Source organism: Haliotis asinina, chromosome 14 (assembly GCF_037392515.1).
Source record: "Haliotis asinina isolate JCU_RB_2024 chromosome 14, JCU_Hal_asi_v2, whole genome shotgun sequence".
Taxonomy (NCBI): domain Eukaryota; kingdom Metazoa; phylum Mollusca; class Gastropoda; order Lepetellida; family Haliotidae; genus Haliotis; species Haliotis asinina.
The window spans coordinates 44,865,156-44,886,202 of NC_090293.1; the positions used below are offsets into that span (position 1 = coordinate 44,865,156).

Genomic DNA, 21,047 nt, shown 5'->3' on the forward strand with positions numbered 1-21,047 from the left:
CACTTTTATTGTCATATGACGAATGTAGATTTGCCATGGCAGATTAACGATAATCATAAGAAAACGTGGGATGTACTTAAATAATAATAATAATAATATATGTGTGTGTGTGCGTGTATGTATGTATGTATGTATGTATGTATGTATGTATGTATGTATGTATGTATGTATGTATGTATGTATGTATGTATGTATGTATGTATGTATGTATGTATAAAATATACTCGTTTAGACTAATAAGGGAAAGCGTGAAAATACGAATGTTCCTTTATTTTTAATTTTTCCCAGGTTTATTTACAAGGTTTATATTGCACTGTGAGTGAAAGTCTGGAAATGAAAAAGGGAACACTTGTACTGTCATGTGTTCTCGTATTTATTTCCTTGAGTATATAACCAAACTCGGAGTACATTTGACGGAGTGATAACATTGGTAAGACTAGCCTCATGGTTCACTGTTGTGGACGTTTTCATTTAGATATTAATCTCCGCGCACCAGCCTACATTCCATAGCTGTTTACGTGCATACCTTTTACTAATCAAATAGAGCAACCTTATTTTGAGTTGAAGGGATCGTTCCTGACCGCGATGGGGAGATTGGCAGGTTGATGGTATAGGTAGATCTGTCAGATCGAGTTTTCCTATCACAATGTGATGAAAACTCCAATATTTCTCGATCTGGATTCTGTCTAAAATGGAGTGTCTGGTAGCACACTTAACATACCTACACGGTCCGATCAAGACCCACTAAAACGCGTTTTATTCCACATCCTGGCACGTCTAAATCTACGAACTCGGTCCTCTCTTTCATCTCAGCGGCACCTGACACTTCCGGTTTGTCTACACGCTCCCAGCCCTACAGAATGCCCGGATGGACCGCATGGCTGTGCAGTAAGTGCAAGATGGCGGGATTCACGCCATAAATCCTGCCACTGGCGACCGTTCCCTCGGCACATCGCGCGTGCAATGCCAGATGGTCCGGGTTTGTCTGAGTTCAAAACCTGTAGGAACAAGCCAGGTGCTCTGGTACTCAACCTGAAGTGGAATGCACAAGAATCCTCGGTTTGACCCAATCGAAATAAGACACGAGCCCTAATCGAGGAATGTACCTCGTCCGGAAGCTCTCGCGAGATATATAGTAAACTCGGTAGTATATACTTGATATATACTTGAGTGTCGGAGAAAAAACAACAGAATATCATATATCTTTCAGCGAGGTGGAAGACCACTCCAGAGGTCGAACACTTATACTCCAGCTATGAGGTTATTAATAGTGTAAGGAAAATACCGTTTGTGACGTTTATTATATTTGCATATTCATTTGTGTCCTTTACTGTGACTATAACCAGTTGCCAAGGCAGTAGTATCTGCTTCAAGGCAATGAAGTGTACATCTTTGTAGCAGATTTTATTGTTTCAAGAGGGGTCCTTTCAAGTTCAAATGTTTTTATCGTGTCGTTATCCTGTTATAGCTAAACAATGGTTATCTTATCTCCTGTGTAAACTAACCGGCCAATCAAACTGCCTCTTCTGAGATGCTTATTTTACATATTTATGTCCGATGTAAATATTTGTGTCTCGGAAATATGGACCTTTGAAGCATTACGAAACTTTCATCTATGTGATAATTGTCTTTTACATCTTCATGGACACTGAGCTGTTACCTACTACGGTGTATGTTTCAACATTCATTTGAATACAAACAGGACGTTTAGTAACAGAGATCATGTATTGTCACTGTATAGTGCTTGAGAAGGTGTGTACAGGATCAGTTTGCAACAGTACCACGGTCATGAACAGTAGAAGTAGCTTCACATATTGTACTCATGTGAGTCGAACTCGAGGCTTAGGTGTGATCTGCGAACGTTGTAACCACAATGCTACGTACCCCACCACCCCCTTCTTCGAATAATTCGGAATACTGAGTGTCTCGAGTAACATCGAGTTATGGGTTCTGCGAGTTGTCATGTTGGAAGGGTTGAACTAAAATGCACCACAGTATATGCTCGTTATGGTTGCCTCGTCAAACTATCTTCTTTAAGACGAATCCCATTTAGTTAAGACCGAAGGATGCTCATTTGAAATTTCTTTGTGACAGAAAACGAGTGACTTACGCGGTATTCCCCATCTTCTGGGTCTGTTGCATGCATATAGTTACTATAATATAATCTGGTGTTTCATCGAGGCTGAAGGTTCTTTCTGACACTATGACACCTAAACGAGGTTCATCAATATCATATTGTGTCCGGAATTCACTATTCTCAGCTCAATTTGTTACATACATAGTTAAGAGTATTTTTAGAGACATAGGGATTAAGACTGAAGGATGCTTCTGAAAATTACTCCATGGCAACTCAACGAGTTCATTGTGTTTGAAATTCACAATTTTCATCTGGGTTCGTTACACACATAGTTCAGGGTATTTATAGGGACAAAATTAAACCTTGCAGCCAGGATGCTTACACGAAATAATGCTTTGGCATATAACGGTTTCTGCACCATGATGCTGATGCTTTAACTGACAGTGAGTTCTCTTCCTATTACCATGACGTTTTCAGGTACGCCAGATATCCCCCGCACGCACCTGTCTTTTACCCACAATGCACTGGGCATTCCAAAGCAGCCAAGTATCAGGGCACTAGGAGCACCGACTGGGAACCGTGGGAGATCACCAGAAGCCTAATGATGTTAGGATTATATTGTCATTTGTAATGACGCGGGTTTACTTCAGAGGAAAGCCCAGCTATGTCCTAATAGTTTCCTTGATGCTTAATACATACCAGTGTCTGTTGAAAACATTAACAAGGCGGAGAATCGGTCGCTAGGGGGCGCCTTTTGCTGCGGGGCGGTCCCGGTGAAGTTTTTCGCCACATTTATAAGCCTCTTGATATGAGGAATACACAGAGAAAGCGGCAACAGTCCTCGTCTACGCATCCTGACATTTATGAGATGTAATTTCAGCAAGGATATGTATGTTTTCGGTTTTCATCCAACCGGCGGGGCGATCGGGTCGTCTAGTGGTTAAAGCGTTGGCTCGTCACGTCGAAGATCCGGGTTCGAATCCCTAAATGAGTACTATGTTTGAAGCTCATTCTGGTGTCCCCCTGTGACGTATCTGTACTATTGCTAAAAGCGGCGTAAAACCACCAAACTCAGTCAGGTATTCAGTCAGTCGTCCATCCCAACGGTGTGTTGTTATCCTGCATCACTCCGAGCATTTCTTCTGCATCAAGGTCTCGTAAATGGCGTAATATTGTTTAAGACGTCTTTAAATCCAATTCACTCACTCACTCAGGACGAATATATTATTTTCCTGTTACTGACTGTTGGTTGTATCATTATTTATGTGGAAAAGTATCTATTTTACGTACAACATATGTAGAATTTAAACTAATTTATCACGTTTTTTGGTAACGCGATGAGGTAACCTAGTGTTTAAAGAATTCATTTGTCACGTCGAAGACGCGGTTCGATTCCCATGGTACAAGGTGTGAAACCCATTCCTGGTGTCCCCTCCGTGATACTGATCGCATATTGTTAAAAGCGGCGTAAAACTAAACTCACTCATTCACGCTTCAACATTGTCAATATATTTAACAGCAACGGCCTTATCATCGTCTCAGCATCACCGACGGGGAAAATTGAACTCAGTGTGTGTCAGCTTACAAAGGTTTCGACGCTGTATTGAGATGCTATTATTGCTAATGGTGATATCATTGACGTGCTCTACGAGCTGGCTCCACGGTTGAGAGACAGATACTGATAATGGGCCGCGTAAACATCGGCTGAACTATCGCTCTCACCCCCCATGAGCAATAACAGAGATCTGCATATGGGTCACGGGAGATCAAGAAGGCCATCAGACAGATCCAGGTAGAACATAAGCAATGCTAGACCCTCGTTATGTCTATCTTTCTCCATGACGTGTGTTATGATAGTTGAGGAGAGTCAGCGTTTTACAGCCAGGCTGTAAAGTGATGGCTGACAGGAAGTGGCGTAGGAATTACCGGGTACAAATCCTCAGCACAACCCTGCAAATTTGGGATTCTTGCGCTGTTCGCGACGTGGGGCGGATCCGTGAAGGCAAAAGGTTTATGATTTAATTATTTCAGCAGATTTTTCTGTTTGTAATGAAGGTATAGGCGCGGAGGAGCTGATCCAAATTTTTGTTTAAAGAATTATTCGAAACGCGTAACCAGGGATGCTTCGGAGTGAGAACACGTGTTCATTTGCAGCCTTGACCTTCAAAACAAACAAAAAAAACCCGACGTCTGTAGCCTCCTGTGCGAAATTTCACGAGTGATTTGTTACTGAGACTAAAATAACAGGCGCCTGTGAGAAACCGTGGTGCATGCTAAAAAGAACAGGCCAGATAAATCATATGTATGTTGTGTTAAATAACGCAACACCATTGTTGTGTTATTTCTTGCCGAGTCACAAAGAGTCAGGTTGTAACGCGTTCTCTAGCGAATATATATCATTATGCCATTCTGGTAGATTGTGAATTAATCATAACACACATGTTTTCTATATATGTTTCAGATTTACGTTCAACAATAGACATTCAAACCACACCAATGGCTTAAAACTGTTATAAAAATTCTTTGCCTTCTTGATCATCTGTAAAACAGTTGACGCGTGTGTCGCAAACATGACACCAATACCATTACGTTTTTACCAGCACATCAGTCGAACTGGACTGAGGTCCCACTAAACATCATTTATTTGAGTCGGCATTCGCCAGTGATGGTGGCTTCACTGCACTTCGATGAGCTCAACTATTCTTATTGTCTTTCAGTTAGGAAACTCGGCACGGCGTATGAACCTCTTACTCAAAAGGTTGTTTCAGACATGCGCGACTCGAAATAGTTCGGCGTGCGTGTTAAGTGATCGCGTGCCAACAGATTAGCAACTACACGTTGGATGACAACTGCAGCGGACGACCGCGACGTCATCAGCGTCTGGATACTAATGTACGCGGAATTTGACCCGCACTCGATAAACCAGCTAACCTAATTATATTCCTATTGTCATATTTTTTTAAACAAATCCATCTTTACGGCACTGTTCGATCATTGATATTCTAGGAACGGACTGGGGTCCGTTTCGGAGAATGACGAGAAAGCCAAATCACTCACTTGCAACCCTGGATGTGCTTAATGTGCTTAATGTGCTTGATGTTCTTGGACGGTGTTCTAAACATGGCGTGATCATCTTAGCATCCCCTTTATGTGACTTGAAATTCTCACTGGATAAAAAAATCACACAAAATAAGAAAAGACAGTTCCGAAGGTGCATAGTGGTTAAGGTTGTGAGTCGTGATTCTGAAGCCCATGGTTGGAATCTCTAAATGGGCACAACGCATGAAGTGTATTGTTTGCGCTTTTCCCGAATTAATAACTTAAGGTACACACGCTGAGTAAATGACATGTTAAACATGGCACATAAGATGCTAAACAGTATGTCAAAACAGTAAATAATATAGTCAATAACATAGCAATAACATACCAACAATATGGTTAATAACATGGTTGAATAAGATGGTAAACAGCATGACAATAACAGTAAATAATATGATAAATAACACAGCAATACAAGATTATGGTTAATTATATGTCAGCAACACGATAAATAAGATGTCAAATATAATGGCAATAACACTAATATAATAATATGGTATAAATAACATGGCAATAACACAGTAAATAACAACATAATTAACACAATACCATGGTAAATAACATGGCAATAACATGATAAATAGCATATACTTAACATGACAATACCGTGGTAAATGACATGGTAATAACATGGTACATAACATCATAATTAACAAAACAATACCATTGTAAACAGCATGGAAAGAACAGGGTAAATAACATAATGAAACCAACATTACCACGGGCAAATAAAATAATAACATGGTAAATAACGTCATAATTGACACAACAATACCATGGTAAATAAGACGGCAATAACATGGTAAAAACGACTGTCATGGCCTTCTTTACACCGGCGGTGGTTGGCACGCAGGTAATATCAACAAAAGTAAACGTATTTACAAAATAAACTGCTCAATAGGTTTTCGAGTTTCAAGGAGTATTTACCAATAATTGGAACAACTTCCACACAATTACCCAACAGAAACATCATTAACCATGCCAATAGTCTGCCACTGTGTGAGCAACACAATCGGTCAGTCGACCGTGTCGCCTCGTGTTGATAGTCACAAGAATCCTATACAATCGAGTCTTCAAAAATACTTTCCACAAATATTTACTTTCTTCCACGTATTTAGCTGAATGGGCCATTATCGTGTAATGTGTGGTAAGCCTTGGGGAGCGACCTGTCCTGACCCCCTACACACGATGACGTCACATACGGGAAACTGCTCGTGAGCTGAATGCCTTAGGGGGATGTGTCGAAAATGTAAAGTGTAAAAATATGTACCATTTTCGTTTGCATTTGGGCGGTGGGGTAGCTTTGTGGTTAAAGCGTTCGCTCGTCAAAACGACTGTCCGGGTTCGATTCCCCACATGGGTACAATGTGTGAAACACATTTCTGGTGTCCCCCGTGGTGATATTGCTGGAATATTGCTAAAGACGGTGTAAACCCGATCTAACTCACTCGCTAACTTAATTTTGGTGAAAATACAACTGGCACACTTATTCTAGGATATATGAGTCTGTGCCAGTCACGGGATGAATATTCATTCTGGTATCCATCCGAACACAAAATAAACTCGAACGCCGTGAAGCCCGGGTCAGAATTGATCGAAGTCGATCAGATGGTCAGGCTCGCTCACTTGGTTGACACATCGTATCCCATTGGCGAATATCTATGTTCATGTCGTTGATCACTGGATTGCCTGGTCCAGACTTCAGTATTTACACACCGCCGCCGTATAGCTGGAATATTGCTCAGTCACTCACTCTACCCCGGAGCAGTGTCCCTTTAAAGTTGCTTCTAAATGAGATGAAAACATTGCGGTTCTGAAATCTAGTAAACCGTCGTGTACATGCATTTTTTGAATGCACATAACCAACACGGTGACAACAATCCAAATGAGCGTTTCTTTGTCGTTGTTTCTTTTGTTGACACCTGAACATTTAAACAACAAACAACTTTTGACACAGCCCCCGTCAACGATCGCAATAGGCCTATTACGCGCGGAGTAAATTAAAGAGAAAGGTCGCGCTAAATGGGTATGAACTTCAAAGACGCGAGCGAGACCTATGATCTATTAACACCTCCTTGCCACGCCCTGAGCGCCCCCTAGGAGTCGGTGCACGCCCCCTACCGGCCTGTATTATCAGCTTCTGTTTGCTATGAAGATGTAAGAACTGTGATTAGTTTTCCAGCAAACAGTGTTATCATTTACAAATTGGTTTCATGGGGGGTGGCGCTATTGTAGCACGCCGCAAACATTCACGTAATATTGATGCTATTAGCAACACAACTAGTGCGACATAGTGGATGTCAAAACCTCTTGGTAACTCGACTAATGTACAAGTTCATCGCGAATAAAAAAATCATAAATTTTGTATTCTAAGCAAAAGGTAATTCTGTAAATTGAAGAAAATAATGGAGAACCTTGAACCATTTCTAATTTCGTCAGAATTGTGTTGTCTTTGTGTACGTTTTTGCGTGGAAGACAAACGGAAATGTCCCATTTTCCATTTCCTTAGCAACATGATTGTGTTGGAAGTTGGGGTGGGCTGGAAGTGGGAGTGGAGGGGGTTGTGCTGACTTGGTTGTTGCAACATACCCTAGTTGCGATAATCTATGCTCATGACGTCAATCACTGATGCTTAAGCTCAATTTATTTAACCATTTAGCTGCTTTCATGTAGCTGGAATATTTTTTTCGAAAGCAGATAAAAACAGACAAATAAAGACCAGAATAACAACAGTTTACCTGTAAAGAGTGGATCAGTTTAACACCACGATCAGAAAGCCACTGCGTCAGGTCATGAAGGGTCAAGTAGCATGTCATGGCAGCCAGTAGATCACGTCAAACCAAGCCCTCAGTCCGAAAGTTCACATCCATTGATGTGTCGTATTCCTTTCCCAATGAAACACAAGTTACCTCCCCATGACAAGTGACCTTTGACACCATGGGTTGTCAGCCAATGACGGCGAGACTTAACACCTTCTAGTATAACCCGTGAGTCAGTTAACGCTAGGTCGATTTACAAAGGTAGATCTAGAAGATAATCATTTTTCGGGATGGCCAGATTGGTTTTGATCTTATCTTTTACAAGCATATAATCATTTCACCTTTTGCGTTTGATGCTGATCTTGAGAGAACATTATTTGTCAGATCGTCAATCCAGTGTTGAATGACTTATGCGTTCCACTATAGTCTGTGCTACAGACCCTGAAACAAGTACTAGTATATTCAATAACCATGCAAGTCTGGAATAGTTTGAAGTCTTGACTACTGCTTTGAGAGAGTTTCTTGGATCCTTATACACGTTATTGAGTAATTAAAGAACTTTCTTCTTAAACATTATATTGTCATCCTATTTATCCAGATTTAAGAAACGTCATCTGTGTGACAACAATCTTGTTATCCAGACTGCGCGGAAACGTCAACTAAACGATAACGACCTTGTTATCCATGTCGATAAGAAACGTCAACTGTACGGTAACAACCTTTTTATTTGGGTTGTTCAGAGACTTCATCTGTACGATAACGACCTTGTTATCCAGGTCCATAAGAAACGTCATCTGTACGGTAACAACCTTTTTATCTGGGTTGTTCAGAAACTTCATTTGTGCTATAACAACGTTGTTATCCGGATTATCCAGAACGTCATCTGTGTGATAACAACGTTGTTGTTAGGATTATTCAGAACGTCATCTGTACGGTGACATCCTTATTATCCAGATTTCTCTGAACGTCATCTGTACGGTAACAGCCTTGTCCGGATTGTTCAGAACGTCATCTGTATGGTAACAACTTTGTTATCCAAATTATCCAAAGCATTCAGTCGTTACTTTTGTTCTTGGCAGAACAAATCATTCCTCTCCACTCTCCACATAGGATAAACAAAAGGTCATGAATACAAAATAATAGATAAAAGGATAATTGCAAAAAAAAATATAAATCAGCTTATTTTTTAACGATAGAGGCAGGAGTGGAAATTCGTAAATTAGTTAACCGTGGCCCACTCCATAAAAAAAGTATGAAAGCCCAGTAGCTGATATCACTGTGGGGGAGCACGCCGTTCATCTGCGAAGATCTCTGTAATCATGTCAGCAGTTGCCGGGGTTGTTCCTGTCGTCAACAACTAACGCCTTGTTTTCTATCTACTAATCAGATAGGAATGGCATTGTCATGCCTCTTCAGCAATCGGTCACGACTATCAATTTGTTAAAATACGATATGACGAAGGGGTCCTTCAAATATTGCCGATAAAATTCAGGAATCAGATTAAAGAGTTGCATGTTAGAATTAAATGTCCTACATTATCTTTAAGTGATATCCGAGATAACGTAACATATCTACCTCGTTAGACCGTAACATTGGCTTTTTAACAACTTGAGGTTTGAAATAATCCTGTAATTATACCCAGTTCATATGAATATTGTAAAGCACCAATAATCCAAGATGGCCGCCTCTTCTTCCCCAGTCGTTCCTCTCATTTCAAGACAAAGTGTCGGTTTAAAGATCTGAGATCAATCCAATGTGCTACTGGTAGCTCGGTTTCCTGTATTTGTGTAGAAAGGGGTTAGAGGAGATCCGGGGTGAGATGCGGCCCCAGATATGTAATTTGGGAGTGGGGAGGGGGTCGTCTGACTCGGGGACCTATTCATTGTCAGGCCATGGTATGCAAGAGCGACTGGCGGGCCAAGAGGTGGCCATATTTTACCTGGAGGCAAAAAATACCTGAGACAACATTGTGTTTGGACCCGCGAAATCACGCGTGCGACTTACAGCTGAAACTATCGGTATGTCATTTGGGCAGACGGTGGGGTGCGAGAAGGTGAGGGCGACACATATCACCCGTGCAGTAGCGGAAACCGGGTAGATGTGTTGTGAGGGAGAGGGTGCAGTGTGATGTAGGGCAGGCTGACCACGGTTCAGCTTGGTGTTAGGATTGACAGTAGTTCTCAATTTCGTGTAGACAGATGTAAAGTGTTCTCTGGATTTTAAGATGAAGATCTTTTGTGTTTGTTATCACAGGTATTTTATACATTGCACACATCATTATGCGAAACGATATTTGATACAGTGATGTAATTTCCCTGACCTCTGTTAAACGATACTTTATATAAACCGACGTATCCCTGTTTAAAACTGGGTAGCCACCACCACAGAGGTATTATGTGTGAAGTCTGATTCTGCTGTCCGAGTCACTCGTTCACTCAGGCAGCATGCAAGTCAGTCACTCACTCACTAACTCATGCACCTAGTCACTAACGCATTCGCTCACTCAGTCACATATTCAGTCACAAAGTCATACAGTCAAAATCCAGCCAATCAGTCATTAAACTTTCACACAGTGACATATTCACACATGCGCTCCGACAGTTACTCACTCACTCAAACAATCACTCGCTCAGTCACACACTCAGTCTGTCAGTCACACATTCACTCAGCCAGTCACACGGTCACTCAGTAAGACAGTCACGCATTCACCCAGTCATCCATTGACTCAACCAGTCAATCACACATTCACTCAGTCACACATTCACTCAGTCACACATTCACTCAGTCACTCACTCAGTCACTCACACATTCAGTCTCTCACTCACTCACTCAGCCACATAGTCAATCAAAAATTCACTCCGTCAATCAGCCACTAAACATTCTCAGTAACACATTCACATATGCACTTAGTCGTTTACTCAATCACTCACACAGGCAATCGCTTATTGAGGGACACATACACACATTGAATCACTACGTCACAAATGAACTCCTTTGCTCTAAGACTGGATCAGTGCGTATTCCTCTGTCGACTTCCCCACGCACCTCTTTACAGCCGAGAACAGCCTGTTCACCTTTGATACAGGACTGCATGTATCACATAACCCCTGACCCAATGTCTCCCCTCCATGCCTCAAGTTGTGTGTCACCCTGTCTGTTGTAGCGGCCCTAACCTCAATACATACCTGTGGGGCATCACTACAACCACTCGTCATACTCCAGTCTACCTAAACTACACAGCCAATCGAATGCTCGATATTCTCTTCGTATCCATATTCTCATCGTACACTACCCTCTACCTACGCACTCTGCTCAACCCGTCGTTCGCTCCAGATTCTCATCGTACACTACACATGCACCTTCCATACCACTCTCCACCTACGCACTCTGCTCAACCCGTCGTTCGCTCCATATTCTCATCGTACACTACACATGCACTTTGCATACCACTCTCCACCTACGCACTCTGCTCAACCCGTCGTTCGCTCCATATTCTCATCGTACACTACACATGCACTTTGCATACCACTCTCCACCTACGCACTCTGCTCAACCCGTCGTTCGCTCCAGATTCTCATCGTACACTACACATGCACTTTGCATACCACTCTCCACCTACGCACTCTGCTCAACCCGTCGCTCGCTCCATATTCTCATCGTACACTACACATGCACTTTGCATACCACTCTCCACCTACGCACTCTGCTCAACCCGTCGTTCGCTCCATATTCTCATCGTACACTACACATGCACTTTGCATACCACTCTCCACCTACGCACTCTCCTCTACCCGTCGTTCGCTCCATATTCTCATCGTACACTACACATGCACTTTGCATACCACTCTCCACCTACGCACTCTGCTCAACCCGTCGCTCGCTCCATATTCTCATCGTACACTACACATGCACTGTGCATACCACTCTCCACCTACGCACTCTGCTCAACCCGTCGTTCGCTCCATGTTCTCTTCGTATATTACGCATATACTTTGTATACAACTCTTCATCTACATACAGTACACAACCTGTTGTATGCTTCGTGTGTGGTCTCACGTACACTACGCATCTGCTTTACAGACACTGCACAATACTCTTCACACACGACAGATACTCTTCTTAATCCTCTTTGTATACACATGTATACACAAATATATGCTATGTATGCAACAAATACGCTTCGTTCAGCACTCCTTGTATGCTGCCTTACAGTCTCCGGACACCACCCTTCGTCTGCAAACTGCATACATGTACTCAATTCATACACCACCTTGTATACAATACTCATATTCCACTCTTCATTAATTCAACATACTCATTGTACACTGCACATTCTTCGTACACAACACATACACTCTTCGTACACAATACGTGCTCTTCATAAACTACATTAGTCTTCGTACAGTGTACGCACATTCTGCCTCCACTGAGCCCAATCTCCGTACAATGTACGTCCTCTTTGCATGCCCGTCTTCGCGCATAAGATAATAATTGTCTATACATGTACAACGACTGCCACTAGATTGTTCTGCGTAATTTGATCGTAACGTTAACAAGTGATACAAGCAAATACAGACAGAATGCTACACCAAATGTTAACAGATTTTGGTTTTAAAGTATACACTATCAAATGTAGCTTCCCTAAATATCGTTTTTAGATGTGGTAATTTGACAACATTTAACCAATACACCCACTTAGAGAGAACTGCCACCTTTTCCTGAATCTACCCGGTTATTCTCGGGTATGTGACAGACATATACCCCCCTGTTGCGGCATAGACACCCATGGATTTATCAGTCTCGCGACAAGCTTCAGTGAGGGACGAGGAGGGTAATTCTAAAGATGGGTCTCCTTATTCCTCCGTAACATGCAATGTCGCGAACCTACCCGGTCGGAATTGGGGACGAATTAGCTTGGGTATTCCGTGTGTTATGAGAACGCGGGTATGTGGTAAGTAAGCCCTCTCTTTAACACTTCATTAGCCCTCGTAATACTTCACCGAAGGCCTATTGTAGACCCCTTCATTTTACAACGAATCCGAATTCCGCTTCAGCAACCAATTCCTAATTTTATAACCCCATTCCAAGGAATTGCTAGGTTGAGTTACCTGCGTCGCGTTTCGGTATTTGGGGGAGCTGTGACCGTACACACGGCGACTTACATCGCATTAAAAGCACATAAGATTCAACTGATTTTCGGTGTCGAGTTTCTTTGGTCAAATATGGGGAATATCAATGTACATTAGCATTATTTGTATGACGAGTAACGGTACTTTAAGGCGTAAATTTAGCGAACTACACAACATATTTGTGTCTGATTTACGATGTCTCCATTTCTCCATGTTAAGATTCTCAGACAATGGGATCGTTTTCGCATAATCTTGTCACCTCGGATGCATTAGGTGACCGGAAGTGAATCTATTCCCGTCGGCATGCTTCCGGTTCCGGTTTAACATCTAAGGATTTGCTTGCAGCCATGTACAATCTTGAACTCATTTATTTTGCAGCTTTTTTCCTTTCTGAAATACAATGGTCTATTTATCAATGAAAGCAATTTCTTTTCAATTCAGATTTATGAAACCTTGGTGTTTGTCAACTTCTTTTCCTAAACACACGCAACGCGTTATCCTACATTTTTGTTTTGTTTTCATAACATGGCAGCAGTGTTTTTCTCATCACACCAAATATACCTTTTATCCTTTGGTGGTGTGGTTAAGGCAGTCTCTCATTACGCCAAACATATCTGTTATCCTTTGGTGGTATTGTTAAAGCAGTCTCTCGATCTCATTACGCCAAACAAACCCGCTATCCTTTGTTTGTTGATGGGGTAGCACTGAGGTTAATGCGGTCGCTCATCATGAACGTACATTGATCGATTCCCTTATGGGTATACTGCACCAGGCCTATTCTTGAAGTTCCATATTGTAATAGAGCCGCATTACACCAAGTGCATTCACGTTACTTCTGGGACATAGGGATTTACTCGTTCGCTCGCATCGCTGAAAGGCGGGTTCGATTCCAAAAATGGGCACACAGTGAGACATCTGTTTTTCTGTTTCGCCCTCGCAATATTATTCTGACTTTGCAAAGACCTGTTTTCCCACTGCTATCAAACCAAACCGCGAGCCTCATGGAGGTGGTGCTCTTCCCGCATATGCAGTGATGTATTTTAAAATAAAGTGAACGTCAGTTGTTAAGTGATTAGCGCGACACCCACCGCTGACAGATCAGCTGTAGCCTGTGGGGAGATTTGGTCTCCGTATCTCTGATCGGGCTGATTGATGGAGATGTGCTAGAGAGCTAGGGTCTCGTAATGCTGGGTCTCCGAGGTCAGCTCGGTTCATTAGACGCTCTTTTAAGAAATGAAAGGTCACCTGGTTCATTCCTTGAATTAACGATTCGAGGTTAAGCATGGTGTGTATGTAGCAATTAGATGATTATCTCTGTATTTGAAATTAATGTTTAGTTTTGTTGCAGTTTTATGAAAAGTCTGCTAAATCTTGCCTGAATGGTTGGTTGGGTCAATGCTGTGCTGTTAATGTGTGAGCCGACATTGTGTGTGTTTGAAGGTGAGTGAGTGAGTGAGCGAGTGAGTAAGTGAACGAGTGAGTGTTTACACCTTGTTGTATTCCAAGTAATATCTGTACCTGTGGGTTTCACACGTTGTCAGGGATTCGAACTAGGACATCCGCTCGATTCAGTAATTATACAAAATTAGATAAAGGACAAGTTCGAGACACAGCAATGTTCCACAAACTCAAAGGTACGTCGTAATGCTTAACGAGATATGAGTCATCTTTGAAAGTACATTCATATCTAGTAGTCCTCAAAACGACATGCTTCACAATACATACGGTATGGTAATAATTCCTTGGCAGTCTCTTCATCAGTATTGTATTCTAGTTTTCTTCACGTATGTATCCTGATAGCTATCTACTGGATCTGCTGAGGGCGACTTGAGACGACCATGGCGGGAGAATGTCTATTGAGGTCTTTGGTTTCAGGGAAAGTCCACGGATGGGGAAGCTCTTAGTTTGACAATCAAGATAGAAACGTTGAATGTTTAAGTGCGCTATAAAGTTGATGGCATACATGTGGGACATTCTTGTAACCAGTGGGTCTTTATCGGAGAATCTGTAATAAAAAAGTAAGTTTCGAGTGTTCATATTTGTTGAGTCATGTGCTGAACTTGATTCAGAAACTGTCGGAATATAAACGAGTTGCATTGCAACATTGTGTTATTCCCCAGCATACCCACTGTCAGGGATAGATCATATTCTATAGCAAGTATCAGTGGTGTACAAATAGGCATGATAATGCATCACTTTGTCACACAACATCGGGAACCTTTCAGTGGCCTTCTGTTACGGAGAGTGATGAGTCATTTTTGTGCCACCAAATTCTGTTGAAAACAGTAATGCGTAACTTTGTCGAATACCACCGGTACCTTTCAGGGGTACTCTGTTAGAGTAATGCGTCCTTTTGTCGAACACCTTCGCGTACTTTCAATGACCTTCTGTCGGGAATATTGATGGGGTACCTTTCACTGGTTACTCGTTAATATTCACGTTAGAATTGATCTGCATCAACCCATGGTTGTTGCAAAAGACGACTAACGAGGTCGGAAGAGGTGACTAACAGGATCGGGTGCTCAGGCTCGCTGACTTGGCGGACACATGCCACCGTATTCCAGTTGAGTAGATCTGTGCTCGTGCTGTTGATCGTTGAAGTGTGAGGTCCAGACTCGATTATTTACAGGCCGACTCCATACTGCTGGAATATTGCTGACGGTAGCGTTAAACAATACCCTAGCGCAACCAAACATTTCAATGTTATTCAGTGTTCAGGAATATGGAAGTGATGCACTCATGTACGCCATGGTTCAGCTACAAATATTATACCAAAAAAATTGTCACTATCAGGTCCTGTTTATTTGTAAATGTTTAGAGAACTGACACGATTTGTACGACAAAATAACATTCACATATACTCAGAAAAAACATGAAGTTGTCACGTAACCTTACATAATAATGACAGGTGTTCACTGTACAAAATAATATTCAAAGCACAGAAGTTCACTCCATAACGTCTCGCGCGACTACCTTGGGGTTCTGCCAAGGGTAGGTCAGCTGTATCTACAACATAAGTAATGGTTGTTTGTTGGCCCAAACAAGGTGTGTCACGTGAGCGGGTGATGTTGACAGGTGTCCGTTGGTTATATCTCGTCTAATGTCATGATGAGCGGCACATTGGCTCTCATTATCAACCATCCTCGCTCAACCATCAACGATGCTTCATGAAAGGATCTGAATTTTACGCTCGGCTGATTGTTTCCACCGCACTGCCACTGTATACAAACTCCATGAAACCGCAACAAAGATACTTCTTTGTGCCCGCTGTAATATTTTCCAGTATTAATTATATTATAGGAATGGCGGGAATGCCAAAGGAATGTGTAAAGTCATGTATAATATCAATACCTGAAGGTATTTAAATTTGACGTGTGAGCGACCTTAACAAGAGGGGCGGGCGTCATTGACGTTGTCTTCAATAGATAAGGCCTCATTGTCAATCCTCCCTTACAGGAACCGCTCGGCACTGTATTCTTTCATAATTCATGCGCTACAAGCCATATGGAAAGTAGTTAAAATATTTTAATAAGCTTTGTCATGCCACCTTACAATGATATTCATGTTTTGTAATATAACAAGGCCCACTGTTTCTTATGGTAACAAATCGTTACTTGTTAAAACATGATTTTGATGGATTCTGTTTTGGTATTGAAATGTACGTGCCTGGTGCTTTTATATAACTTGTACGCATACGGCGACTTATATAAAACTTATAACTTCAAAGGGTGTGTTAATGTAACTATACAAAGCAGTTAATATTGGCACATCTCAGCTAAACTTCAAATAACTATGTATACACTTAAAACTACATTCAGTAAGTATAATCGATCGGAAGTCATGTTTATGAAACACTGGACATTCATTAGATTCTATTTAGATGAAGGAGAAACATTTGTTATGACTTAAAACGATTCACAAATGTTTTCGGAAATACCCGAGGTTACCCGAGATTTCCCGAGATTGTGTTGCGTAAACGTCAACAAAAACTGTTTCGAGACAAAGGGTTTAAGATGACAGATGTCAAATACCGAAACATTACAGTCCTACTGTGTTACAATCTCAAAAGCTATCAACGTTTTATGTTAGGATTTGAAAAGTAATGGCTAGACAAATTGTGAAGACGTGTTGAATGTCTCTCGAATCTTCATTATTGGTTGGTTCTAAATATAGGACGACACAGCACTTCGTGAGGACGCCGATGTCTATAGTTGGCGTTTGTGTTGTTACTTAGGGGCGCGTGATCTTTGTTGCGAAATCAAACGAAATATCTAGTGGAAGGATACTAGCAGCGACAGTGAGCACGTGAGTTGACTATGGTGATTATTATTACTATTATTAGTAATAATGATATTTTTTTAAAACTATGATTATTATAATTGTAGTCACACTGGACAGTAGACAAATCCTGCTCATAACCATATGTACGAGAAGAAGTGGGTTTAGGTAAGAGTGCCGTCGTTTGTTGTTGTTGTTGTTGTTGTCGACGACGACGTTAACAATGGTGGTAGTGACCGCGGTTGTTTTATGCCCGACTTAAAATCGTTGGTCGGATTTGTATCACACGAAGGAAAATATCTTTTTTACATTTTAATCAGATTAATAAACGTTTTGGGGACGTAAAAGTCACCTTGTCGACAAGAAATGTCATTCAAAGCGTAATGACACGTCACATCAAACCACGTCGTGAACGCCACACAGTGACGTGATCACAACGAGGAACACGCCAGTTTGTCAGTGAGGAATTATTCAAAATAGCATTTAACATATTTCTAGGTGTATACGTATGTTAAACGATAGCTGAAGGCGTTGTGTACAGTACATGTGTTTAGCTGTCTGGTGGGCCTATATCACTCAATCATTCGGACGGAGGGATATATACGTAGATTGTGGCGTTATATTAGCCGATATATTCATACACAGACGTGCGATGAATATGCTTTTCTATATTACCACCATGATATGATATTCAGCCGAGCGAGACAAAAACCCAAGGCATTCACGCTATTTTACAAGCTCGCCTGTATTTGGACTTTGCATTATGCAACACAAAAGGACACGCAATGTAACTTGTCGAATAAAATTCCTGGTCTCTTCACATAAAGCGCGTCACACAAAGCTCGCTGATCGAATCGCATAGTAAGGCTGTACTTTCACGGGATGAATAATTTCCGAATAATTACTCCTAGAGCGCGAAGTACTATCGCCGTTTGTCAAGGGCGTTATGAAAAGAGGAAGACTAAGTTTAGTCTTGGTAGGGCAGGCCGTCACCAAAACATGTTTGTTGACGTGTATGTCTTAACGTCAGATACTTATAGCTCACTCCAGATGGTATTATGGGCGCTTCCAAACCTACAAGGGGTAATTCAGAAGATAATTCCTCTTCGCGTGAGTGCGCATGAAATTCAAGTATGATATGTCGTCAGTGAGGTAGCACAATGGATGGGCGAGACTGACAGTTACGCGTTCTCAAGGAGGAGATATAGGTACATACGTTATACAGACTGTCTCCAGTCAAACCGTGGAGAATGGCGGAAGACTGGGAAGCGTACTGCCTGGCGCGGTGTTACGCGTGTTTATGCAATAGGATTTCATCCTCTTAAGTTTCTGTCAGTGCATTCGGTCTTTTAAATAAATCTAGTCAAAATACTCCGGCATTTGTAACATCAAGGCTGGAGTTTTAGAATTTACAATTTGCGTTTCGCGTGGTAAGTCATGCATGGTAAAATTTTAAAAAGCAACAACAAAAATCAGCCCAAACACAGCAGTTACATTCAGAGTCTCTCCGAGAATTTATTTCAATGTAAAATCCGAGTTAGTGCAGTGAGTACTGGGAAAGAACAGCGGACCTCGATAACCCGAACAAGTTAATCACTCTAGTCCGTATTCTAAACCATAATTCTCCAGGTTCGCTCCTCGTTCACAATGTAATAAATATATATTTACATCGTAGGGTATGCTGTTTCGGAAGTGTGAAAATATAAAAAGCACCCTTGTACCGCCAAATATGGCAGACGTTTGTTAAACACTAGGACATATACTCAAGTTCTTATGCACTGTAAATGTCACATATAAAATTACAATTATTTGTATTTTTTCAAAAAGCTGGGCAAGGTTGGTAAGCTATAAAACGTTATTTTTCGCCATGGCGGGTTTTCGACGCCAACCAATGTAATAAGATCCGAGCGTACTCAACCGTCAAAACATTTTGAACCCGAGAAAACATAGCTATGAATCATTATACTTCCTTGGTCCGTATTTTCACTTTATTATGAAGATAATGGTAGCATTTTTAGTTTTTCTGTGAATCTGAAAGAAACGAGATATTTTGTACTTGAATAACGTCCTGTACATCTTGACTCTCTCTCACGACATCCAATCTGTCACTCCAACTCCACTCCAGGGTGTGTAAATGCCATCTACCCGATACAAAGAAGTCGAGCGTCATGTTACGCGTAACCAACCTGACCGCATTGTTACAGACAGTGTAGCTAAACACTTACATCCAAAAAACGTCAACTTCTCGCTCAGAGCTCGAGAATTAGAGCCATATTAGCTCCAGGTTGTCTCCCTTTATCACCATAACTGTGTCGAAACACCCGTGTCAAAACGAGAAGAGTTCAACTTTTATTGACTTTAAATACTATGATTGTTCATTTGACACCTCTTATTCATTAGATGCTCAAATCACTTAACAAAAATTGCATCCTTAAAGAAAAATTGATTAAACATAAGCCGAAATCTGTTGGAACAACCGTTTTCATTCTTTCGGCATAAGTCGCTCATCTCCATAACGTCATTCTGTTGTGCTCCTGGTTGTATTGTTCAGGGAAAGGTGAAGGGCGCTCTTTGACCACAGTCCTATTTGAGCTCAAAGCAGCGTAAAAAATCATCCATTGTAACTGTTGTATTTTTGGCATAATGCTTAAAAAAACAGTACAAAGAACAGTATCATATTGAAGATTGAAATTCATTCACGCAATCGTTCTAAATAACTGTATAATAATTCTGATCGCGCCGTCAAATGCTTTTGCAGGGTTGCGTCTATTGTTTTTGCCAGAAACGGCCTATCTGCACTTTTCCCTCATTAAGTTTCTCGACAGTTCGTCGAGGTGGTAAACGTATGACACCTTCATCACTTCGGTATATCTTTCCACCAATCTGACAGCTGCGATTTGGCTGAAATACCACCCGAAGCGTCGTACAACCAGAATGACACCCAACATTTCTGTTAACAGGTAAAGAGAGTAATCTCCCCTGCAAGCTGGCTCGGAAAATGTTGGAGACTCCCTGTTTTATGCTCGGTTGCGCTTTTACATCACATTATTAACTATGTATCACTATCAAGGTTTCCGTGTTAATAAGGTGTTGGGTTGCCTACTGGTTAAAGCGTTTCCTCGTCACACCGAAAACCCGGGTTCGATTCCCATCACGGGTACATTATGTGAAACATATTGCTGGAATATTGCCAAAAGTTGCGTAAACTAAACTCACTCACTCCATGTTAGCCCAGATTACAATTATGTAAAGTTTTAGCTCTGCGTTCATAGAACGCGCGTCGTATATGCAACGAATACCATTTGTCTACGGAGTTTTTTTCTCAATTTTGTCCAACTGTCGAGGCACGGCGAGATAACTAATATCGTATTTACACTAAAACCTGCACGTCCACTCCATGTACGACATAGTGTAAGGATTATGTATATTATGTCCGCAGGTGTAATACAAGGCGCCAAGTATGTACGGTCTCTCTTTGATATCGACTAGATTTACAATACAACGGATGACTTGAATACATTACGAAATGCTGAACAAGTTATGTTATTTCAAATGATTGTTTAACATCCCGTGTAGAGAGATGCCTGTGACCTAACACGATATGAACTTGTTGGTAAATATATATCTATAAAGCTCTAATGAACCATTGTCAGTAGCTATAGCAAGGTGTTGATGGTATATCTCAAATACGACTCTCAGTCACTT

The 21,047-nt window shown here is 41.4% G+C and overlaps 1 protein-coding gene across 4 annotated transcripts in view; it reads left to right on the top strand.

Moving 5' to 3' along the window:
• LOC137261066 (lactadherin-like) overlaps window positions 1–21,047 on the top strand; it is a 257,593-nt gene that overhangs the window by 172,882 nt on the left and 63,664 nt on the right. The window contains exon 1 of one of the 4 annotated variants that reach the window (XM_067798730.1): window positions 17,320–17,369. The exons of the other annotated variants lie outside the window; for them this stretch is intronic. The gene's annotated coding sequence lies outside the window, so the exon portion shown is untranslated. Of the gene's footprint in view, window positions 1–17,319; window positions 17,370–21,047 lie in introns of those variants that run through there. 4 annotated transcript variants of the gene reach the window in all.